The sequence below is a fragment of the Oryctolagus cuniculus genome, chromosome 17 (assembly GCF_051225735.1).
Source record: "Oryctolagus cuniculus isolate XC-2025 breed Fujian yellow rabbit chromosome 17, ASM5122573v1, whole genome shotgun sequence".
In the NCBI taxonomy this organism is placed as follows: Eukaryota; Metazoa; Chordata; class Mammalia; order Lagomorpha; family Leporidae; genus Oryctolagus; species Oryctolagus cuniculus.
Genome location: NC_142883.1, coordinates 56,381,970 through 56,406,774, shown reverse-complemented (window position 1 = coordinate 56,406,774; position 24,805 = coordinate 56,381,970). Strand labels below are relative to the sequence as shown.

General features: G+C 40.5%; 1 long non-coding RNA gene across 1 annotated transcript in view; it reads right to left on the bottom strand.

The window, feature by feature from the left end:
• Positions 1-20,394, bottom strand: part of LOC149121248 (uncharacterized) — a 94,840-nt gene extending 74,446 nt beyond the window's left edge. Inside the window, exon 1 of the long non-coding RNA XR_016224031.1 lies at positions 20,110-20,394. This is a non-coding gene — a long non-coding RNA (uncharacterized LOC149121248). The remainder of the gene's footprint in view (positions 1-20,109) is intronic.
• Positions 20,395-24,805: the final 4,411 nt, after the last annotated feature.

Genomic DNA, 24,805 nt, shown 5'->3' with positions numbered 1-24,805 from the left:
TAAAAACCACAATGCAATTTCATCTCATCCCAGTTAGAATGGCTACCATCCAAAAACCCAAAAGTAAGAAATGCTGGTGAGGAAGTAGGGAAAAGTGTGCCCCAATATACTATTGGAAATGTCAACTAGTACAACCATTATGGAAGACAGTATGGAAATTCCTCAGAAATCTAAAAATTGATTTATCATGTGACCCAGCTATTTCACTCCTGGGAATTTACCCAAAGGATATAAAATCAGTATATAAAAATTATCTATACCCTCATGTTTATAACAGCTCAACTCATAATAGCTGAGATATGAAATCAACCCAGATCTCCATCAACTGATGACAGGATGAAGAAAATACATAGAGATACACACACACACACACACACACACAGAGAGAGAGATTTGTGGTAACTAATATATAGAGTACAAAAAAGCAAATAAATGACTGAAACTGACATCTTGCGATTTGATTATTGTTTATAGCCCTTGTCTATACTCCTGAGGAACAGTGGTCTTTCTGCTGGCTCCTTGTTGAGGTCTTTGTTCAGTGCAAGACTAAGTTTGTGATTATAAAGTAAATGAAAAGTATGTCATTGCAAAAATTAAAAGAAAAATAATAAAAGGAAGAGGAGAGGTGGTGGGAGGAAGGGTTGAAGTATTGATATGTTCTTAAAACTGTATATATACGATACATAGAATCAGTTCTCTTCATATAAATATAAATACACATATATATTTGTTAAAAAAAAAAGATCAATAGTAAAACTTGCCCATGACTTTTCTTTGAGAGACAAGTAAACAGAGATAACTTCTACCTTCTGGTTCACTCCCCAAATACCTGCAATAACTAGGACTGGGTTAAGCTAAATCCAGGATCCAGGAACTCAATCCTGATCTCCCACATGGGTGACAAAAATCCAACTACTTGAACCATCAGCTGCCACCTTCCAGGGTCCACATTAGTAGAACCAGACCAGGGACTTGGGCACAGGTACTCTGATACTGGATGCAGGCATCCTGAACAATCACTTCACTGCTGGACAAGTACTTACCTATTACACATGGCTTTAAACAGAAAAGATAGAAGTCATAAGAAAATGTAACATCATCCTTTAAAACGCTAAAAGGAAACAACTCAATTGCCTATCTTGTGAGAGTATTATTTTAGGACACCAAAGGTGAGACTAAGTATATTGAAATAATCACCAACAAAGCTGTTTAAAAAGTTAACACTACAGGAACTTCAGGGAAATTATCTCACAGGAAAGCCCACAGAGGCCGGCGCCGCGGCTCACTAGGCTAATCCTCCGCCTTGTGGCGCCGGCACACTGGGTTCTAGTCCCGGTTAGGGTGCTGGATTCTGTCCCGGTTGCCCCTCTTCCAGGCCAGCTCTCTGCTGTGGCCCGGGAATGCAGTGGAGGATGGCCCAGGTGCTTGGGCCCTGCACCCCATGGGAGACCAGGAGAAGCACCTGGCTCCTGCCTTCGGATCAGTGCAGTGTGCCGGCCGCGGCGGCCATTGGAGGGTGAATCAACGGCAAAGGAAGACATTTCTCTCTGTCTCTCTCTCTCACTGTCCACTCTGCCTGTCAAAATAAAAATAAAAATAAAAATAAAAATAAAAAGAAAGCCCACAGAAGGAGGAGGAAATGAAGGCCAACAGGAAGAACACAGACCGTAAATCTAAATGGACACTCGATGTGCCATACAGGAAACCAATGCCTTGTGCTGTCTGAATGTCTGTAAATTAAAACATGAGCATTTAAAAAATACTGGAGGATAAAACAAAAGATGGGGAGCGTCTCATGAAAAAAGTACCAATGTATACACTGATACATACAGGAAGTATTCAATTGTCATCAAGAGTGATTGCTAAATAAAAGCAAAATAAAGGCGAAAAGCAGAATAATAAAGGTGTTGATTCATCACAAAAGTTAGAAAACAAAGGAAAAATAGGTGAATCCCAAATCAAAATGAGATCTCTATATTTATTTCAGCAACTGATAACACAAGAAGACAAAAGTTAGTTAATATATAAAAAAATTTGAACAAACTTAATCTAATTGACATTATGCTCAGTAAGTGCACAATAAATATGTACCTCTAGTTCAATATATATATATATATTTACATATATAAATCAATATATGAGATAGCAGAATATCTTCAAATATTTGGGAATTCAGACTCTTCTCTATAACAAATAAATGAAATAAGAAATCAAATCAGAGTTACAAAGTATTTTAATAGAATTATTATTAAAATATGGCATGTTATAGTATATCACCAAATTAGGAATTTTTCCTCTAAAAAATGTGGCCTTAAATAAATATGCTAGAAAACAAAATATATGAAAACCACTAACTGAAGTACCCATCTGAAGATCACAGGGATAGAAAGCAAATTAAACTTGCGAAAGTAGGAAGAAGAAAATTGTAGCTGGGAGAGAAAACTGATAAAATAAAAATAAATTAAAGTAGAATCAACAAAGTCAAATATTTTCCTTTGAAAAGACTAAAAGGATTGAATTTAAAAATACAACAGGGGCTGCTGTTGTGGCGTAGCAGGTAAAACTGCCACCTGTGATGACAGCACCCCATATGGGCACCGGTTCATGTCCTGGCCGCTCCATTTCCAATCCAGATCTCTGCTAATGGCCTGGGAAAATCAGTAGAAGATGGTCTACCCCCACAGGAGACCTAGAAGAAGTTCCTGGCCTTGGCCTGGCCCAGCCCTGACCATTGCAGGCATTTGGGGAACTAGCAGATAGAAGGTCTCTGTCTGTCTCTGTCTCTCTGTCTCTCTCTCTCCCCACCACCTCCCACTTCCCCGGTAACGCTGACTTTCAAATAAATAAAGAAATATTTAAAAACAAATACAACTGGCCAAGAGGGTGGAAGGTGAAAATTTCCAAATGGAAACAGAAAGAAAAGAATATCATAACAGATACTAAAGATTAGAAACAGTAAGAGAATATCTTTTAATGTCCATCTATTTATCTGAGAGCAGACAAAGAGAGAGACATATAAACAGAGCTTCCATCCACTAGTTTACTCCTCAAACTCCCACAATGACCAAGCTGGGCAAGAGCCAGGAACTCAATCCAAGTCTCCCACACAGGTGGCAGGAACCCAGTCACTTCAGCCGTCACTACCACTTCCCAGGTGCCAGCATTAGCAAGAGGACAGTCAGGAACCAGAAACAGGAATTAAACCCAGGTACTCTGGCAGCTTAAACAGCTTCTACACTGCTAGGCTAAATGACCTCACCAAGAAAATACATTTTAATAACTTTATGCAAATCTATTTGAAAATTCAGAGGAAATGGCATATTCCCAGAAAAACATAATTTACAAAAATGGCATGAGAAGAAATATAAAACCTAAATAGGGGCCAGCACTGTGGCACAGGAGGCTAAGCCTCCACTTGTGGCACCGGTTCATGTCCCGGCTGTTCCTCTTCTGATGCAGCTCTCTGCTTATGGCCTGGGAAGGCAATGAAGGTGGCACAAGTGTTTGGGCCCCTGCACCCATGTGGGAGACCCAGAAGAAGCTCCTGGCTCCTGGCTTCGGATCAGGCCAGCTCTGGCCATTACAGCCATTTGGGGTGTCACCCACCGCATGGAAGACCTTTCAGTCTCTCCCTCTCTCTGTCTGTAACTCTACCTCTCAAATAAATAAAATCCTTTTAAAAAATCTAAGTAATCCAGTATCTAGGAAAGAAACTGAATTCATAATTTAAAATCTTTCCACAAAGGAAACCTCAGCTTCAGGGAGCTTCAATACTAAGATCCACTGAATATTTAAGGAAGAAGTAGCACTAGTTCTAGGGACTACCAAAAAGGGGGATGACACTTCCCAACTGATTTTATGAGGCCATTATAATCTTATTACCAAAACCTGGCAAAGATATTACAAGTAAGGAAATTAGAGGCCAGAATCTCTCATGAACAAAGTTGCAACAGTTCTTAACCAAAGGGTAGCAAGTAAAATTCAGCAATTAAAAAAAAAAAAAAAAACTATGGCAAAGTGGGGCTTCTTCCAGAAATACAAAGTTTATTTAACATTTCAAAATCAATGTTATATGTGAAAATTATATGATCATGTGAAAAAAAAGTAGAAGAATGTGACACGCCCCAATGTGCATTCACAATAAAACATAACGAACTAGGAATGGAAGGTAATTTCCCTTGTCTGCCAAAAGGAATTCACAAGAGATTCTAAATCAAGCACAGTACTTAATAATAAAACGCAGAAAATTTTGCCTCTCATATCAGGAAGAAAACAATGTAGTCAACTCTCATTATTTGTATTCAACATTTTATTAAGTATCTTAGCCCATTCAGTAAAACAAAAAAATTTCAATTAAAACTTAAAAGATTGATAGGAAAGAAAAATTGTTATTATACACAGGATGGTATGTATAGGAAATCCTAAAGAATCTGCAGATATTTTACAAATGAATTTAACAAGGTCACTAAATAGAAATCCAGTTAGATAAAAATATATCATATATGTACTCTAAATAATAAAAATAATGAAAGAAATACTGAAGATAATAACATAACAGTAACAAAAGTGTATTAAATGCATGGGAATGAGTCAAATAGAAAATCTAAAAATTTGTGTAACCAGAAAATTACAAACCATTATTAAGACATACTAAATAACCAAATAGTAAATAGATATATACCATGTTCATGGATTAGAATTTCAGTGCAGTCAATGCATATTCTTCCAATCTGAGTTATAGATTCAATACTGTCCTACTCACTATCCTAGCAGTATGTGGTGGTGGGGATTAATTGGGTTATATATTATCTTCTAAAACTGAATAAGAAGGGTCCTTCAAAAAACTCATAAGAAATTGATGTTATGAAAAAAATTGCACATGGATTTCAAATGTTTTTGCATGAAAATAAACATATCATTTAATTTAATTTTCCATTAACTTTCTGAAGTACCCCCTCATGCATGCAAATCTTCTCACCCAGAAAATTTACTAGGATAAAAATACTTACGTTTACATGTAAGTGTATAAAAATGTTCACAGCAACAATATTAGTCAAAAACTGGGGGAAGGGTGGGCACATGGTATAGCATTTAAGATGCCCACATCCCATATCCCAGGAGCAGGTAATGGCTCAGTAGCTGGGTTCCTGCCACCAGGTGGGACATCTGGATTGAGTTTCCACCTCCTGGCTCAGCCTGGCCGTGTTCTGGTTCTTGTATCTAGGGAGTGAAAAAGCAGATGGGAGCTTGCTGCCTCTCTGCCTTTCTCTCTCTCTCTCCCTTTCTCTCTCTCTCCCTCTCTCCTTCTCTCCCTCTCTTCCTCTTTTCCTCTCTCCTCCCTCCTTCCTTCCCTCAAATTAAATAGTTAATATTTTTTAAAACCAAGGGAAAATGTTTGCTAATAGTAAAAGAGAAAAAGAAGTCATGAACTGTGGTACATTCATATAGTACACAAATAGCATTGAAAAATCCGTGTGGAACAAAATAGACGATTCTCACAAACATCAATAAAGGATAAAAGAAGCAGACCCCCTACGGTTCCTTTAATATGCAGTTCAAATCAGGCAACACTAATCAATGTTGCTAGCACTCAGGATAAGGGGTCAATCACCTTTGGGCAGGAAATGGTAGCTGAAAATGAAACCAACAGAGAGGAGAGAAGATATGAGAAATGGAGGAAAGCTGTTCCTAATGCTGCTGTTGGAGTCCTTGGGTCGAGGGAGAGAGAGAGAGAGAGAGAGAGAGAGAGAGAGAGAGATTGATTTCCTCTCCTGATTCATGGCACAAATGGCCACAATGGCCAGGGTGGGACCAGGCTGGAGCCAGGACCCTGAAAACTCCATCTGGGTCTCCCATGTGGGCAGCAGGGGCCCAAGCACTTGGGCCACCTTCTACTGCTTTCCCAGGTGTATAAGCAGGGATCTGGATTGGAAGTGGAACAATCAGGGCTCAACCAATGCTGACCCTCTTCTCTTTATTTAGAAAAGAAAGAACAGAATAAACTACAGAACACTGAGTTATTAAAACACTGGCTGTGGCAAAGCTTTATACTTCTCTAAGCTTTTGCTTCCTTATCTTCAAAAGCAGCAGTTTGACTAGGTTTGTGTCTGTCTTGCTAAATGGACTGCATTTGGTGGGGTTGAAAGGAGTTCATTTTTCCTCCATTGGTACCACCTGGTCTCTCACATCTCCTTTCCTTTCCCTCAGGAGCAAACAGCTTCCTCCAGTCACTTTCAGATTTACAGACAAAAATTAATTTTATTTTTTAGGATATATTTCTTTATTTGAAGGCAGAGTTACAAAGAAAGAGAAGAGGAAACAGAGAAAGAGATCTGCTATCCACTAGCTCACTCCCCAAATGGCTGCAGTGGTCAGGCTGTGCCAGGCTGAAGTCAGGAGCCAGGAGCTTCATCTGGGTGATGGAGATCCAAGGACTTGCGGCATCTTTCGCTGCTTTCCCAGGGGCATTATCAGGGAAACAGAATAGAAGCGAAGCAGCTGGAACATGAACTGACACCCATATGGGATGCTGGTGTCACAGGCAACAGCTTTATCCATTATGCCACAATGCCAGACCCAATTTTCAATATTAAAATGACCAGCTCATGTGATATCAAAATTTTTATCATACAGTTGCCTCAAAGCATCTCCCTTCTGTGATGGTTTGCATTGTGCCCCTTCCCCAAAGAGATATATTGAAGCCTTAACCCTCAATATCTTGAGATGTGACATTATTTGGAAATGGGGCTATTATAGATTTAACTAGTTAAGAGGAGATCCTGTTGGAGAACAGTCAGCCAGTAACCCAACATGATTGGTATCCTTGTAAGGAGGATGGCAAGGGGACATCACATGACGACAGAGGCAGAGATTGGAAGGATGCATCTACGAGCCAAGAGTCACCAAGAATCACTGGTGACACCAGAAATTAAGAAAAAATAACAGATCCTTGCTTGGAGTCTTCAAGAGTACAGCCCTGCCAACATCTTGATTTCAGATGTAGCTTCAAGAACTATGAGAGAAAATGTTTCTGCTGGAAGCCACCCCATTTGCCATACTTATTGTGGCACTTCCCTCCACTGCTCAGGCCATTCTATAGTTCTTCCGTCCTGCCGTATGGAGGAAGAGTGAAAATTCAGGAAAGAAAATCACGATCTTAGATTCCCACATTTTACCAATGAGTAAGTTTGCTCACTGTAGGTTGCCTTGATGTGTAACTCTTTCCAGCCCTGCAGCTCAATCAGCCACACCCGTCCTCACTGTACTAGAAAGAACAGGCGTAACCAGGGACCCAGAGCAGACTCCCATGGTGATCGACAGATCGCTTTGGGTGTCATGTGGAGGGCGATCAGGAAGCTTCTTCATGCTCCTAATGGCTACTGAGTAAGGGTCCTGAAAAATGGGTGGGGTCAAGAAAATCATCAGAAGAGGATGAGAGGGTGGGAGGTTGGCGTTGCAGGTGAGTTGTCCATGTCCCTGTGGGAGTGCCTGGATTTGGTACCCAGGTCTGGCTCCTGATGCCAGCTTCCTGCTTCTGCAGACCTTGGGGCAGTGATGATTATGGGGAGCAACTGGGAGCAACTCGGACTAGACTAAGTTACTGGAATTAAGACTTATTCTATGCATCTGCTTTCCCACAATATGGCGCTGAGAAGGGAGAAACAGCTTCTACACAGCTGCCTCCAGTTCAACCAATAAACTGTAGGACCTGCTCCTGATTGGAGGAGAGCAGCGTACTCGGCGTGTGGGTAGCAGAGTTGGGATTGGTGGAAGAGGACTATAAAGGAGGAGAGAGACAACATGCACCAGGAACATCTAAGGGGAACATCTATCTGAAGGAACACCTGTGCAGCCCCCAAGAGAGCCGGCTGGCGGTGTGCCACTCCCCCGCGGAAGTGGGGAATGTGGCAGGGGGAACCGCCCTTCCACGGAGGTGGAAGGGTCGGTAGCCAACCCGGGAAGAACCAGCAGCAAACCCGGGGAGGGCCGAGCAGACAAAAGAACAGCGCAGGGTCCTGTGTCGTTCCTCCACGAAGACGGGGAGCGACAATGATGAGTCTAGTGATTAGACTCCTGCCATCCACGTGGGAGACCTGGATTGAGTTACAGCTACTGGTTATGGTCCACCCCCAAGATATGGGCATTTGGGGAGTAAGCCAGCAAATGTGATCTCTCACCCCTCCACTCACATTGTCTCTCAAAGAATAAATTTTTAAAAATAAACAAGAGGGGGATTGCCCTGTCTATAGGGACTGATATGAAGAATTTCTGAGCCCCTCCTTCAACCCGCTTCCTGTTCATCTCTTACCCACTTCTCCAGGAGAAAAACTTAAAGGCCCAGAGCACAATGGAAAAAGCATCTTATCAGATGACCAAAACAATGAGTTGGTCTATTTATTGTTATTATTTTTTAATGTGGGGAGCCCCCAGGAAGACTGGAGGAAGAGAGAAGAGAATAAATGAGCAGTGAGCAGTTTTGATGGTGAAAAGAAGGCTTTTGCAAGAGGAATTTAGAGAATCAAAAATCCTGGCAGGGGTCTTGAAGCAGACAAACTTACAGAAAATCAATTTTAGGTAAAAGAAAAGAATATCAGAGGACTGTTATTCTGGAATATGCTAAATAGGCTTAAGGTGGGAGAAGGGGAGCTCCAGTTCAACTCAAAGCCTGTTTCTTAAGCTCCTATTCAGCCAAGGTACTTTGCTGAGGTTTAGGCACTAAAGGATGAGCAGATACAGCCCCTGCCCTTGTGATGACCCTTGCCATCTTGGAGGAAGTGTGAGTCTTGTTCCTAACTCGGGCTATGAGGCAGAGAGAAAGAGGCGCCACTGCAGGGAGGTACAAACAATCGCTAATGCTTTCGCTGGGCGTTCGGCATGCGCCAGGCATGAGTTTATGTCTATCCATGCCTCTCAGGCTCACCACAGCCCTCCCGTGCTGGAGGAAGCCTCAGATTACAACTGAGACCACAAGGGTCAAGTCACCTGCCCAGATAGCAAAGCCAGCAAGTTGCTTCTCTTATGAGCGCCTACTGAATCCAAAGCCCATCTGTTTAAACATTTATTGTGTTTTTTTTAAAGCTTTTATTTAATGAATGCAAATTTCATAGGTATAGCTTTAGGAATATAGTGGTTCTTTTCCCCATACCCGCCCTCCCACCCCAACTCTCGTCCCACCTCCTAATCCCTCTCCCATCCCATTCTTTATTAAGGTTCATTTTTAGTTTATATACAGGGGACCAACTCTATGCTAAGTCAAGATTTCAACAGATTGCACCCACCCCCACACACACACACACACAAAACATATAAAGTACAGTTTGAGAGCAAGTTTTGCAGTTAATTCTCATAGTACAACTCACTAAGGACAGAAGTGCTATATGGGGAGTAAGTGCACAGTTACTTCTGAAACATTAATTCTTACAGAACACTGCTCCAGGCTGTAAGGGGTCATGCAGGCTCAGGATAGTTGTACCAGCAAAGTATGCCCTTTTTGGAGGTGCTTTGAGATGCAAGCCCCCGAAGCCATGGATAAGTGAGGAAGAACCTCTCTCCTAGTGGCAGGAATTCCAAGGAATTGCATGGCATTAGCATACAGTCTGCCTTAGAGGAAACCAATAAATAATGATCAATTACCAAAGTATCTTCTACCTCCAACACCATGAATCTGTGAGGCCCAGAATACAAAAGCCAGTGAGTCATAAGGCAGCCTATTCTGCAACATCTGAGACACAGACAGCAAGCAGTTCACAGGCACATGATGGGCTCTGAGCTGGTGAAAACTATCCTAGGGATGAATTTGAAGACGAAATCAACAAAGCTGTAAAATGACTTCAAATAATACAGTAAATATCAGAAAATCATCAGTTTCTTCAATATTGGGTTTTGCAGTGAAGTGCGGTAGTGGAAACCTTTAGCCCCAGAGGGATCTGCTGGCACAGATCCGTGTGACACAAATGAATAACTAGTCACCTGATTCTAAAGTGGAGTGTGTGTCTGATTTTGTGACATCAGTAGGGCTTTCTGCAGATAACTCACCAGAAAGAAGGAAACAGGAAACCGGGGGATGTGACTGCCCTTCGGCGCCATTTAGTCTCGGACCAGCTCTGGTTTGAGGAAGGGAAGGGAACTATGAGTTCCTTATTTTTCCTACTGGATCGAGGGCCCAGTGCCACTACAGGGTCGACATTAGCTCCAGTTCTTTATTTAGTACAACGAAAACTCCACGAACATTCTGGCACTTGGAGGCACAAGTTGGCTCCTCCAAACTAAGACCTCTGCTATTTAGGGACTCTACAAAACAGAAAAATGTGTATTACCAAATAACTATTTAGAGAAAATATTGAAAAAAGATCTAGAGAGAACTGTTTGTTTTAATATGGTCTGTTTACAATGCATTATTACTGGACTGTAGAGTGTGTGCTAAGGGTACAAAAATGCATTTGCATTTTTTCAGGGTCAAAATAGCCATGTTCAGACAGCATACAACAAACTCTCTCGCAGTTATTTTTCTCTCTCTCTCTCTGGCATTTGATGGATTCTAGAAGTTCATCTAATTTGACCTTTGGCTAAGCTGCCATTATTGCTATGAAAATATATTCTCCTCTCAGAAGAGGCCTCTTTTTCATACAAAGTCAATTTCTCTAAGTCATGGTTCTCAAACTTTAATGTGCACCAGAAACATCTAGAGGGTTTTAAGAAAGCACACACCAGGTCCCATCCCTAGGTTTTCTGATTTTATAGGTCTGAGGTGGGTCCCAAGAACTGTACTTGTTATGAGTTCCCACGTGAAACTCATCGTCACTGGCCCGGAGCACACTTTGACTACACTATGTATAATAAAGGAGATGTGTAGTCATGGATATTCCATCATAATTCAACAAGGAGAGAGTGAGAGAATTACCTAGGAGTCATGAGGTTTGAGTAGACATTGGTGGATCCAGTTCGTCAGTATGTCCCACCTCCTACCCACTGGGATTGGTGCAAAGATGGCTGTGATCAATGAACCAAGTCCGATCAATGAACCAGGCTTTGGCCTTTGTCTTCCCTGCTACAAAGAAAGTTCTTCTTCTCCTTCCAGACATGAAGTTCAAAAAGTGCCATGTCAGGATCACAAGACCAACTTGGGCTCTTGAAAGGACAATGCAGGAGATAATAAACCAATACAGCCAGGAAAGCAGAGTCAAATTAGAGACTAAGAGAACCCCACTCTACTGATAACATTAGCACATCTGCCTCCCACTGAACCCTAGTGTTTTCAGTAAGGTGAGCCAATTAATTGCCCCTTTTTTTGTTAAAGTAGTTTGGGTTGAGTTCTTTGCCATTTGCGAAAAAAAAAAAAAAAAAAAGAATCCTGGGTCATTCACCTATTTTTTGGACTTTTAGACTACAGAGTCCTACTGTGTCTTTAGTTCTCTTATCACTCAGTGTTTCCAAGGAAGGATTCTTGGCCAATTGTTTAAAATCCACATTTCATAATTTCATAATCCCAAGTCTACAACCTATTCACCTCGTTTCTCCTCTCAGTAATTTTTTTTAAACTTTTATTTAGTAAATATAAATTTCCAAATTACAGTTTATGGATGACAATGGCTTTTCCCCCCATAACTTCCTTCCCACCCGCACCCCTCCCATCTCCTGTACCCTCTCCCATTCATTCACATCAAGATTCATTTTCAATTATCTTTATATATAGAAGATCGATTTAGTATATATTAAGTAAAGACTTCATCAGTTTACACCCACACAGAACTTAAATGTAAAATACTGTTTCAGTACTAGTTATAGCATTAATTCACATTGGACAACACATTAAGGACAGAGATCCCACATGAGGAGTAAGTGCACAGTGACTCCTGTTGTTGACTTAACAATTTGACACTCTTGTTTATGGTGTCAGTAATCACCCTAGGCTCTAGTCATGAGTTGCCAAGGCTATGGAGGCCTTTTGAGTTCGTCGACTTCAATCTCATTTAGACAAGGTCATAGTCAAAGTGGAAGTTCTCTCCTCCCTTCAGAGAAAGGTACCTCCTAACTCAAGAATTTATGCAATGTTTACACTACCCAATCCCAAGCTTCATTTTTTTGGCTATAGGAATATATATGTTTGCATACTTATCGGCTTACCTCCCTGGATTACCCACACTCTGAAGCACAACGCCATGCAAATACATGTCAAAAGCAGGAACAGTGAACATCTCCTTACTGAGAGAAAGCTGAAAGTGTCTGGCTGAATACCCTCCTCATTCTAGACTCAATCTACTCGAATGTACTAATAAAGCTAGCTTTCAAGTATCTGTGGCTTCTATCATTTCCAGGTTTTGTGATTGGTGGAGAGACTCCTTGAGCTAAACCATATTGCTAAAAACATCCTGGAGCTGGGAGGAGTATTCTAGTAAATACACCATATGAGTAATTGTCCATGAATGTATAAGATACCAAGCTTTGTGTGTTTAGCTTCCCATCCCATAGAGACTTATTAAGTGTGGAGTTAACTGCTTTACATTTAATTGATCAACAAGCAAAACTTAAGTACCCAGAAATACATGGAAACCTGCCTTCACAATATTATAAAAATAAATGTAGAGGGCTGGCACTGTGGAGTAGAAGGCTAAGCCACCACCAACTGCAGCACCAGCATCCCATATGGGCACCAGTTCATGTCCCAGCTGCTCCACTTCCAGTCCAGCTGCCTAATAATGCACCTGGGAAGGCAGTGGAAGATGCTCAAGTCCCTGGGCCCTTGCCACCCATGTGGGAGACCTGGAAGAAATTCCTGTCTCCTGACTTTGGACCAGTCCAGCTCTCGCCATTGCAGCCATTTGGGGAGTGAATCAGTGAATGGAAGATCTCTCGATCTCTCGCTCTCTCTTTCTCTTTCTCTCTATCTCTCCCTCTCTCTTCTCTCTCTGTACCTCTTGCCTTTCAAATAAATAAATAAAACTTTAATAAATAAATAAATGTAGTCCTTATCTTAGAGAAAAACGTAATCTAATGAAAAAGACAAGAGCAAAACACTAGCAACATAAAGCTGGACAGTGTGAGTATAAGGACTACTATTATTTTGTAAGTAAAATGACAGAACACAGATGGCCAAATCAATGTGCATTTCCAATAATCCCAAGAGACTACCACCAGTTACTGTTTGGGGAACTTCTTCATAGCTAGCCTACCACCATTCACGTTGTGGCAAACACAGTTGGTTGCCTGTCCTATTTCCATTTCATCCTTGTCGTTATAATCCCTATTTTGTATGGACAGCCATGTTCTCAAATGAGAGCTAAGGGTCATGACTGATGTAGACCAATCATGACGAGTCTATCCCTCGTGCTCCCAGTGCTCTTGCTTAGGGAATGACTGTGTGGCCCAGTTCTGATCAATGATACTGGAGCCATCATCAGTTGTCCTGTTAAATGGGGGCTGGGGGGAGACTAGCAATGCTGCTTGCTATTGCCCTTTTTTCATTGGACATGAAAGTGAAGCCTGGAAAGACACCAGTTGTCCTGTGAGCCTGGAGAGGGAGTCATGCATGGAAAAAAAAAAAAAAAAAAAAAAAAAAAAAAAACAAAGGAATTACAGCAATGCCAGCCCTGACATCATTGAGCAATGTAAGCCCACGCCAGTAGCCTTGGACTCCTTAATAAGTGAGAAAAATTCATACTGCTAGCCACCATAAGTGTATTTTATAAAACTGAAAGCTGAACACAACGTCATAAGTGACACAGCATTATAGTCTTATTTTTTGTCAGTCAGCTGGACCCAACAGACATGTTCCCCAGACTTTAATCTAAATTTCTTCAGACTGTTGCTAAGACTTTATATACCCTTCAAAGTATACTGAGGATGGCAACAGAAACATATGGGTGACCTCAAAGTCAACTGTGTAAGACAATTATGAGAGAGGTTCTCGACTATGGAAGTTTCATGAAAATGGGCAGCTGCATTGAATAGAACACCATTCACTCTATTATAAAAGTTGGTGCTTTGGCGCAGTAGGTTAAAGTCCTGGCTTACAGTGCTGGCATCCAATATGGGTGCTGGTTCAAGTCCGGCTGCCCCACTTCTGATCCAGGTCCCTGCTAATGTGCCTGGGAAAGCAACAGAGGATGGCCCAAGTGCTTGGGTTCCTGCACCCATGTGGGATCCTGGAAGAAGCTCCTAGCTCCCGGCTTTGGATCAGCTCAGCTCTGACCATTGCAGCCATTTGGGGAATGAATCAGTGAATGGAAGACTTCTCCCACTCTCTCTCTCTCTCTGTCTGTCTCTAGCTCTCTCTGCAACTCTTCCAAATAAATAAAAATAAATCTTTAAAAAAGTAAATTAATTTTTTAAAAGTTGACAAAAAACACCTTTTATTCTGAGTCCCATCTCATATGTATTATAACTAGATATGGAATCAACCCAGATGTCCATCAACTGAAGACTAGATAAAGAAATTATGGGCTATGTACACCGTGGAATACTACATGCAGTAAAAATAAAATGAAATCCTGTCATTTGCAAAAAAAATGGATGCAACTGGAAAACATTATACTTAGTGAAACAAGCCAGTCCCAAAAAGACAAATACCATATGTTCTCCCTGATCTGTGGTAACTAATAGAGTACCTAAAAGGTAATCTATAGGGCCGGCGCCGCGGCTCACTAGGCTAATCCTCTGCCTAGCGGCGCCGGCACACCGGGTTCTAGTCCCGGTCGGGGCGCCGGATTCTGTCCCGGTTGCCCCTCTTCCAGGCCAGCCCTCTGCTGTGGCCCGGGAGTGCAGTGGAGGATGGCCCAGGTGCTTGGGCCCTGCACCCCATGGGAGACCAGGAAAAGCACCTGGCTCCTGGCTCCTGCCATCGGATCAGCGCGGTGCGCCGGCCGCAGCGCGCCGGCCGCGGCGGCCATTGGAGGGTGAACCAACGGCAAAAGGAAGACCTTTCTCTCTGTCTCTCTCTCTCACTGTCCACTCTGCCTGTCAAAAAAAAAAAAAAAAAAAAAAAAAAAAAAAAAAAAAAAGGTAATCTATAAAAGTGAAATTGACACTTTGAGACGCGATGATTTTGACTAGCTCTCGTCTTGACTGTTGAGGAACAGCGTTTTTGTTTTGTTTTGTTTTGTTTTGTCACAGTATTTGTTGAACTCTATACTTGGTGTAGGGTTAATCTGATGTGTATAAAATTACTTGAAAATAGACTTAGTAAAAAATAAGAATGGGAATAGGAGAGGGAGGACAAGGAAGGGTGGGAATGTAGGTTAGAGGGAGGGTAGGGTGGGAAGAATCACTATATTCCCAAATTTGTATTTATGAAATGCATGAAGTTTGCATACCTTAAATAAATGGTTTCTGGGGGAAAAAAAACTAAACTCTAGAGAGAGCTATGAGTACCATCATTACTTAACCTCTTAGTTTTAGTTCAGATGTCAAGAAAAATATTTAATTAACTTAAAACCATTTGCTGAGCTGAATCAGAATCATGGTTTATTTTTATTCTGTCTCACAGCATATTTAAAGGTTCATTTATGTGATAATTTCCAAATTACAACCTGTGTTGTAAGTCTTCAGTGAGAGATTTTAAAGTTTCACTAGATGAAGTTAGTTTTTGTTCTATTTAATTTGTCCTACGATTTTTGTCTAAACTGCTGCTTCACTATTCTTGTAACAGACAAAAGTGAATTGTGTAGTCATAGATATTTTGGAAAGTACAAAAAAAATTAAGAAAATCAGGGATTTGAGAGCACTTCAAAACATTCATGGAAAAATGTAATTGAAAGGTAAGTTTATTTTGGTACAAAAAATTTGAAATATAAGCACAGTTTTTCATAATACACACTTTTTAGGAGCTTTTGAAGACTTATGTACTTTAAAATTGCTTGTATCAAAATCAACATCTTTTAATTCCATTTTCTATGAACTTTTGAAGTCCCCTCATGGACCACTTCCCACTCCCATCTTAGCTGTCACAAAAGAATGGTTTTTCAAATAATAAAACCTACTAGAAAACTTAGAGTTCTGATGGTAAAGTGTGCCCTTAAAAAATACGAGAAGCTGGGTATGGTTCATTAATTGTGACAAATACACCAATAGATTTCAATAATAGTGGAAGCTGGGTCAGGGGAGGTATAGGCAAAATCTTTATACTACTTCATGATTCTTATTTTATAAATCAAACGATTCTGAAATTAATTTTAATTAAATTTTAAAAAAATAGACTTCAGAGAAGTGACATAGGAGTGTATAAACCAGGAAACATCCATAAAAATTGCTAATAAAAATGCATCTGATCTCAAGCTAAGTGAAGACTGAGCACAAATCAAAGGAAGAAACTCTGAAAGAAAATAAATACGCCTGAAACAAAATTAAATTTCCACTAGTGTCACCTGTGTCACTCTAACCAACTGAGCTAACCGGCCACTCTACAAGAAGTGTTAAAGGAGTTCTTCAAACTGAAACAGAAGCTAACAGGAAAGAATAGAAAATATAAGAAAGTAGAAAACTCACTGGGAGGGGTAACCATAGCAACAAATTCAGGATGCTCTAATATACAGTGTGTAAATCATTTATATCTTTACTGTGAAGACTAAAATTTATAATTATATACTAAAATGTTAAGACATAAGCAAAATGGAAAGAGGTCAAAGGTAACATCAAAATTCAAAATGTGGGGAGGAATAGAACAAAACTACATAGAGCTTTATTAGGATTTCTTGTCTCTTTGCTTTTTCTTTGTCTTTCCCTTTTTTTTTGACATTTATTTATTTCACTACTGGAAATAACAGAGAGAGAAAGCAACACTAAGTAAGAAAAAGAGAGAGAAATCTTCCCTCGGTTGGTTCAACCCCAGGGCTAGGCCAGACCAAAGCCAGGAACCAAGAACTCCATCCATTTCTCTCACATGGTTGGCAGGAGTCCAGGTAATTGAGCCATCATCTGCTGCCTCCCACAATGCACTATCAGGAAGCTGGATTAGAAGCAGAATTAATGGGGCTTGAACCAGTACACCATATGGGATATAACATCCCAAGCAGTGGCTTAATCCACTGTACCACAATGTACATCCATTTTCCTATTTTTATCATCAAAGTTAAGTTGTTACCATTTCAAGATAGCTTGTTATAGCCAAAAGAATTTTTTGTAAGCCTCAAGGTAACCACAAAGCAAAACTATATATAGACTTACAAAAATAATAAGTAAGTAATCCAAGTATACCACTAGTGAAAATCACTAGACCACACATGTAGATTGTCATTTAGGGACCAAGAAAGAAAGGATCTGCAACAAAAATACAAACCAAGTACTAAAATGGCAGTAGTAAGACCTTACCTATCAATATCAATAATTATCAATGATTACCTTAAATGTCAATAAACTAAAGTCTCCAATTAAAAGACACAGACCCAATGGATTATAAAAATAAGACCCACCTATATTCTGCTTTCAAGAAACTCACTTCACCCCTAAGGACACATATATACTGAAAGTGATAGGGTGGAGCAAGATATTCCATACAAATGGAATCTATAAGAAAGCAGGGATAATCATACTTTTATCAGAAAAAATAAATTTTAAATCAAATATAGTAAAATGAGATTAGTAAGGTCATTCCATAATGATAAAGATTCAAACCAACAAAACAAAATAACATTTCATTATTTTATATATATATATTTTATATATATATATATATATACACACACACACACACACACACCCAGTATTGGAGCACACAAATGCATAAAGTAAATATTAATAGATCTAAAGGGGGAGATAGACTCCAGTACAATAACAGAAGGAAACTTTAACAACTCACTTTCAGAAATGGACAAATTATGTAGACAGAACATCAACAAAGACACAGAAAAGCTAACCTGAACTCTATATCAACTAGATCTAATCAACATCTACAGGATTTTTCACCCGACAGCTACAAAATACACATTCTTCTCAAGAGCACATAGCACATTTTTCAGAATAGATCATATGGTAGGTTGCAAACAAGTCTCAACAAATTTAAAGGAACAGAAATCATAGCAAGTAACTTTTCTGACCACAATGCGATAAAGCTAGAAAACAACAAAAACATAAAAACTACAAAAATGCATGGAAATTAATCAACTGCTGAGCAACCAGCAGATCAAGGAGGAAATTTAAAAATTCCTTGAAACAAATGAAAATGTAAACACAACACACCAAACCCTGTGAGAAACAGCAAAAGAAGTACTAACACAGTGATAGTAATCAATGCACACATCCAAAACACATGATGATCTGAAATAAACAATATATCATTATACCTAAAGGAAAAAAACAGGAAACAAAAGAAAAACAGGAACAAATAAAATAACAAAATTGATAAAAGAAAGAAATGATAAGACTCAGAACACAGATAAATGACTTAGAAACAAACAAACAAACAAAAAAATCAATGAAAGAAAGAACTGGTTGGCAGAGTTAGACAGTGAGAGAGAGAGACAGAGAGAAAGGTCTTCCTTTCGTTGGTTCACCCCCAAAATGGCCACCACGGCCAGTGCGCTACGACCAGCGCACTGCACCAATCCAAAGCCAGGAGCCAGGTGCTTCTCCTGGTCTCCCATGGGGTGCAGGGCCCAAGCACCTGGGCCATCCTCCACTGCACTCCCGGGCCACAGCAGAGAGCTGACTGGAAGAGGGGCAACCGGGACAGAATCCAGCGCCCCAACTGGGACTAGAACCTGGTGTGTCAGCACCGCAGACAGAGGATTAACCTAGTGAGCCGCGGTGCCACTTATCTTGGATAAGATAAACAAAATTGATAAACCCTTAGTTAGACTAACCAAGAAAGAAAGAGAGAAGTTTCAAATACGTAGAACTAGAGATGAAAATGGAGATATTATACTGATATCACAGAAAATACAAGATTGTTAGAGATCACTATGAACAAGTATAAAGCAACAAATTCAATAGTCTAAAATAAATGAACAAATTCTTGGACTCATACCTTACCCACATTGAATCATGAGGATATAGAAACATAAACAGACCAAAACTGAGTAACAAGATAGAATCAGTAATAAAAAAAAAAATCCCCCTTCAAACAAAAGCTCAGGACCAGATGAGTTCACTGCTAAACTCCACCAAACATTTAAAGAAGGATTAATGTGAGTGCTTCTTAATGCTTCATGAAATAAAAGAGGAGTGAATTCTTCCAAATTCATTCTGAGTCTAGCATTACCTTGACACACAATCAGACAAGCATACACACACACACACAAGAGAAAGCTACAGACCAATATCCTTGATGAACATACATGCAAAAATCCTCAAAAAAAAAATACTAGCAAATTGAATCCAACAGGACATCAAAAGTTCATTCACCATGATCAAGTGGGACGTATCCCAGGAATGCCAGGATGTTCAACGTATATGTCAATCAATAAATATGAAACTCCACATCAACAGAATGACAAACAAATAGCATATGATCATCTCATTAGATGCAGAAAGGTCATTTGATAGAATTCAACATCTCTTCATGATAAAAGCTCTGACTGAATTAGGTAGAGAAGGAACATACCTCAACATAATAAAGGCCTTATGTAATAAGTCAACAGCTAACATCAAATTAAATGGAGAAAAGCGAAGATTTTCTAAGATTTAGAAGGCTGCTCAGTCTCATGCAACATATTACTGGCAGTATCAGATAGATCAATTAGGCAAAAGAAAAAAATACAGGGCATCCAAACTGGAAAGAGGAAATTCAAACTGTCACTGTTTGCAGATGACATGATCTTACATAGAGAAAACACCAAAGACTCTACCAAAAAGCTGTTGAAACTATTTTAAAAATTCAGCAAATTTGCAGGATACGAAAAAAAAGTCAGTATACAAAAATCAGTAGTATTATTATACATCAATAGTAGAAATGAAGAAAGCACTCCTATTTCCAATAGGTACCAAAAAAAAAAAATGCCGGCAATAAATTTAACCAAAGAGGTAAAAAACATTTACAATGAAAGCTACAAACCATCGATGAAGTAAATTGAAGAGGGCACAAAGTATTGGAAATGTCCCATGTTAAAGAGCTGGAAGAATCAATACCATTAAAGCGTGCATACTATCCAAAATAATTTATAGATTCAATGCAATCCATACCAAACTCCTAATTGTCGCTCCCCCTCTTCGTGGAGGAACGACACAGGACCCTGCACTGTTCTTTTGTCTGCTCGGCCCTCCCCGGGTTTGCTGCTGGTTCTTCCCAGGTTGGCTACCGACCCTTCCACCTCCGTGGAAGGGCGGTTCCCCCTAGCCACTTTCCCCACTTCCGTGGGGGAGCGGCACACCGCTGGCCGGCTCTCTCGGGGGCTGCACAGGTGTTCCTTCAGATAGATGTTCCTGGTGCATGTTGTCTCTCTCCTCCTTTATAGTCCTCTTCCACCAATCCCAACTCTGCTACCCACACGCCGAGTACACTGCTCTCCTCCAATCAGGAGCAGGTCCTACAGTTTATTGGTTGAACTGGAGGCAGCTGTGTAGAAGCTGTTACCTCCTCTCCCAGCGCCATATTGTGGGAGAGCAGATGCATAGAATAAGTCTTAATTCCAGTAACTTAGTCTAGTCTGAGTTGCTCCCCACACCTAATAACATTTTTCACAGAACTAAGAAAAGCAGTATGAAATTTTTAATGAGAAGACAAAAGATTCTAAATAGCCAAAACAATTGTTTTTAAAAGGCAGAGTGACAGAGAAAGAGAGAGAGAGAGACAGCATGAGAAAGAGGCCTTCCATCCACTGGTTCATTACCCAAATGGCTGCAGTGGTCCCAGACTGGGCCAAGCCAAAACCAAGAGCCCAGAGTTCCACTTAGGTCTCCTACATGGGTGGCAGGGTCCTAAGTATTTGGGCCATCTTCCACTGCTTTCCCAGGCATATTAGCAGGGAGCTGGATTGGAAGCAGTACAGCAACGACTCAAACCTGGTGCTCTGATATGGGATGTTGGCATCACAGGCAGCTTAGTTTGCTACGCCAGAGCATCAGCCCCACCCAAAGCATTCTTGAACAAAAAGAACAAAACAGGAGTCATTGGACTACTTGACTTTAAAATATATTCAAAGCAATGGTAATTTAAGCAACATGGTGTTGGTATAAAAACAGGCCCATAGTAATGGAACAGAATAGAGACCCTAGGAGTAAACTCATTCATCTACAGCCAACTGATCTTTGACAAAGGTGCTAAGAACATACATTAGGGAAAGAAGGGTCTTTTTATAAGTGGTGGCAGGAAAATTGGATTTACACACACAGAAGAATGAAACTAGATCCCTATCTCTTATCATTTACAAAACCAGGTCAAAATTGATTAAGCACCTAAATATGAGGCCTAAAATTTTGACACTTAGAAGAAAACATAGAGGAAATAATTTATAACAATGGATTGGGCAATGATTTACTGAGTCAGACCCCAAAAGCACAAGAAATAAAAGCAAAAATAGACAATGGGATTTCATCTAACAAAAGGGTATTTTCACAGCAAAGGAAATATCAACAGCCTAAAAACTGAGACAGAATATTTTCAAGCTATCCATCTGGCAAGGGGTTAGTATCCAGAATATATAAAGAACTCAATGACTCCATAGCAAAGAAACAAAAAATCCAGTTTTAAGATGGGTCATAGATCTAAACAGATTTTTGTCAAAGGAAGACATACAAATGGGCAAATGGTACATGAAAAAATGCTCACCATCATTAATCATCACTTAAATGTCAGTCAATCCCACAGTGAGCTCTCTCCTCACTCCAGTAAGATTGACTATCATCAAAAAGACAAAAGATAGTAAGTGTTGGGAAGGCTGTGGAGAAAAGAGAGCCCAGTATACTGTTGCTAGGAAAGTAAACTAATACAAGCACTGTGGAAAACAGTAGGGAGTTTCATCAGTAAAGCTAAAAGTGGAACTATCATATAATCCAACAGTCCCTCATCTGTCAGAGACATCTGCACTCACATGATCACTGTAGCCAGGAAGTGGAAACAGCCTAAGTGTCCATCAGCTGATAAATGGATAAAGAAAAAGTACACGATGGAATACTACTCAACCATATACAAGGATGAAATCTTTTCATTTGCAACAACATAGATGCAGTTGGAGTCATCATGTTAAGTAAAAGAAGCCAAGTACAGAAAGACAAATATCATAGGATCGCACTCACATGGGAACCTTAAAAAAAAAACAGGTGATCTCACTGGAGTTAAAAATGTAATTGTGGTTACCAAGGGCTGGGGAGGGAAGTGGGGAGGGAGGGAGGGAGGGAGGGAAGGAGGGAGAAGACTGATTGACAGGTACTAGGTTACAGCTAGATGTGAGTAAGATTGATTGATAGGTACTAGGTTACAGCTAGATGTGAGTAAGATTGATTGATAGGTACTAGGTTACAGCTAGATGTGAGTAAGATTGATTGATAGGTACTAGGTTACAGCTAGATGTGAGTAAAAGTTCTAGGATTCTATTTACAGTTAAGTGAAGACAGATAATGTTAACTTTCTTTGTATTTCTCAATTGAAAAACAGAAAATAGAATTTTTGGATGTTTTCACTACAAAATAAAAGTTAAATGCTTGAAAGCATATTTACTCTAATTGGACATTATACATATATATATAAAACAAAACATCAGATAGCATCCAATAAATATATATAATTTTATGTCTGCTAAAAATTATTTAATATAAATTATTATATATTATATATTATAAAATTATATATATATATTTATACTTTTAAGAAGAAAAGGGTGGGTCAATTTCCAGTTAAGATGGCTAAGTAGGGGGCTGCAATGTGGCACAGCAGGTTAAGCCACTGCCTGTGATGGGGGCATCCTAAAGGAACACTGGTTCAAGTCTTGGCTGCTCTGTTTGGTCCAAGTCCTGGCTGCTCTGTTTCCTATCCAGATCCCTGCTAATGCACCTGGGAAAGCAGCAGAAGATTTCCAGGTACTTGGACCCCTGCTACCCAAATGAGAGACCCAGATGGAGTTCCAGGGTTCTGCCTTCAGCCTAACCCAACTCCAGTGGTGGTGGCCACCTGGGAAGTAAAGCAACAGATGGAAGATCTCTCTCCCTCTTTCTCTTTCTTTCTCTCTCTTTCTGTAACTCTGCCTTTCAAATAAATAAATACTTCAAAAAAAAGATAGCCAAGTAAAGTTATCTCTGCCCTGTTTTCATGTCAGAATTGTTTATACATAAAGATTTTTGAAACATGATTCCCTCCCAACAAAACTATGTGACATTGTTCTTGGGAGACAATTGTCTGTTGGTCTCTCACATCTCTGTACATTTTGTAAGCAGAAGTCTTGGCTGCCTTTGCTCCAGATGATCTTCTCGAGGATATTTGTATAGCAAACAGCCTTGGGAGTTGGAGATGCTGAAGCAAAGGGTGGGCAGGCTTTCCACCCATTGCCAAAGAGCTGAGTTCCCTACGCTGTGGTCTGTGGGTTGTGATGCAAGCCCAGCACACGCTGAGTACCCACCTAGGCCTCTCCATGTCACCCTCGTGGGACACATGGTCCTAAGGGGACTGATGCAAACACAGTGCTTTCACTTCTTGTTTGCCTGAATCTTTGACCCAGGAATCTTGTGTCTTCTGCCAGCATCCCTGAACCAGTAGCAGACTAATTTGTTGGCTTGTAAGAAAGGCAAAATCTCAGACCTCTCACAGCTCTTAAGTCTCTTTAATTAGGATCCACAACACCTGTGGAAAGGCTGCCTTATGCAGTGAAAATGGCACAAGAATGTAAATGGAACAATGTGTACGTTCAAGCAGTGTTTAAAAACCACAGCTCTGGGGCCGGCCCTGTGGCGTAGTGGGTAAGGCCGCCGCCTGCAGTGGCAGCATCCCATATGGGAACCGGTTTGAGTCTCGGCTGATCCGCTTCCAGTCCAGCTCTCTGCCATGGCCCGGGAAAGCAGTAGAAGATGGCCCAAGTCCTTGGGCCCCTGCACCCCTGTGGGAGACCCGGAAGAAGCTCCTGGCTCCTGGCTTCTGATCAGCACAGCTCCAGTCACTGTGGGGAGCGAACCAGCAGATACAAGACCTCTCTCTCTGCCTCTGGCTCTCCTCTCTGTGTAACTCTGACTTTCAAATAAATAAATCTTAAAAAAAAAAAAAAACTGGCTCTTTAGGGATAGCACTGTGGCATAGCAGGCAAATCCACCACCTGTGACGCCAGCATCCAATTTGAGCACTGGTTTGAGTCCTGGCTGCTCCACTTCCAATCCAGCTCCCTGCTATTTGCCTGGAAAACACAGTGGAAGATGGCCCAAGTGTTTGGGCCCCTCCCACCCTTGTGGGAGACCTGGTTGAAGTGAGCTCCTGCTCCTGGTTTCAGTCTGGCCTCTTGCTAGCCATTGTGTCTATCTGGGGAGTGAACCAGTGGATGGAAGATCTCTTTCTGTCCCCCCCCCATAACTTTCTCAAATAAACAAATAAATCTCTTAAAAATAAATAAATGAAAAGCAGAGCTCTTCAAGGTAAGTGACAATAAAGGGACAACCCAATAGTCAATTGAGATAGGTGGGATGAGTTAAGGAATCAGGCAGTGGCAACTTTTCTGGAACATGTGACACCAAAGAATAGCAAAAGAAAGGAAATTGAATGAAAAATAGAAAACCACAGAGACACACCAACTTGGTAGGAGGCAGTGAATGGATGAGACATAGTAAAGGAAAGAGAGTTGGAATTATTAGTTAACCCCACTAACTGTTTTTGTGTGAGGAGGTAAATAAATCCTAAAACACATGGAACACATGGATACAAACACATACACATTCCAAGCACACCGGCATAATCAGGGGCACT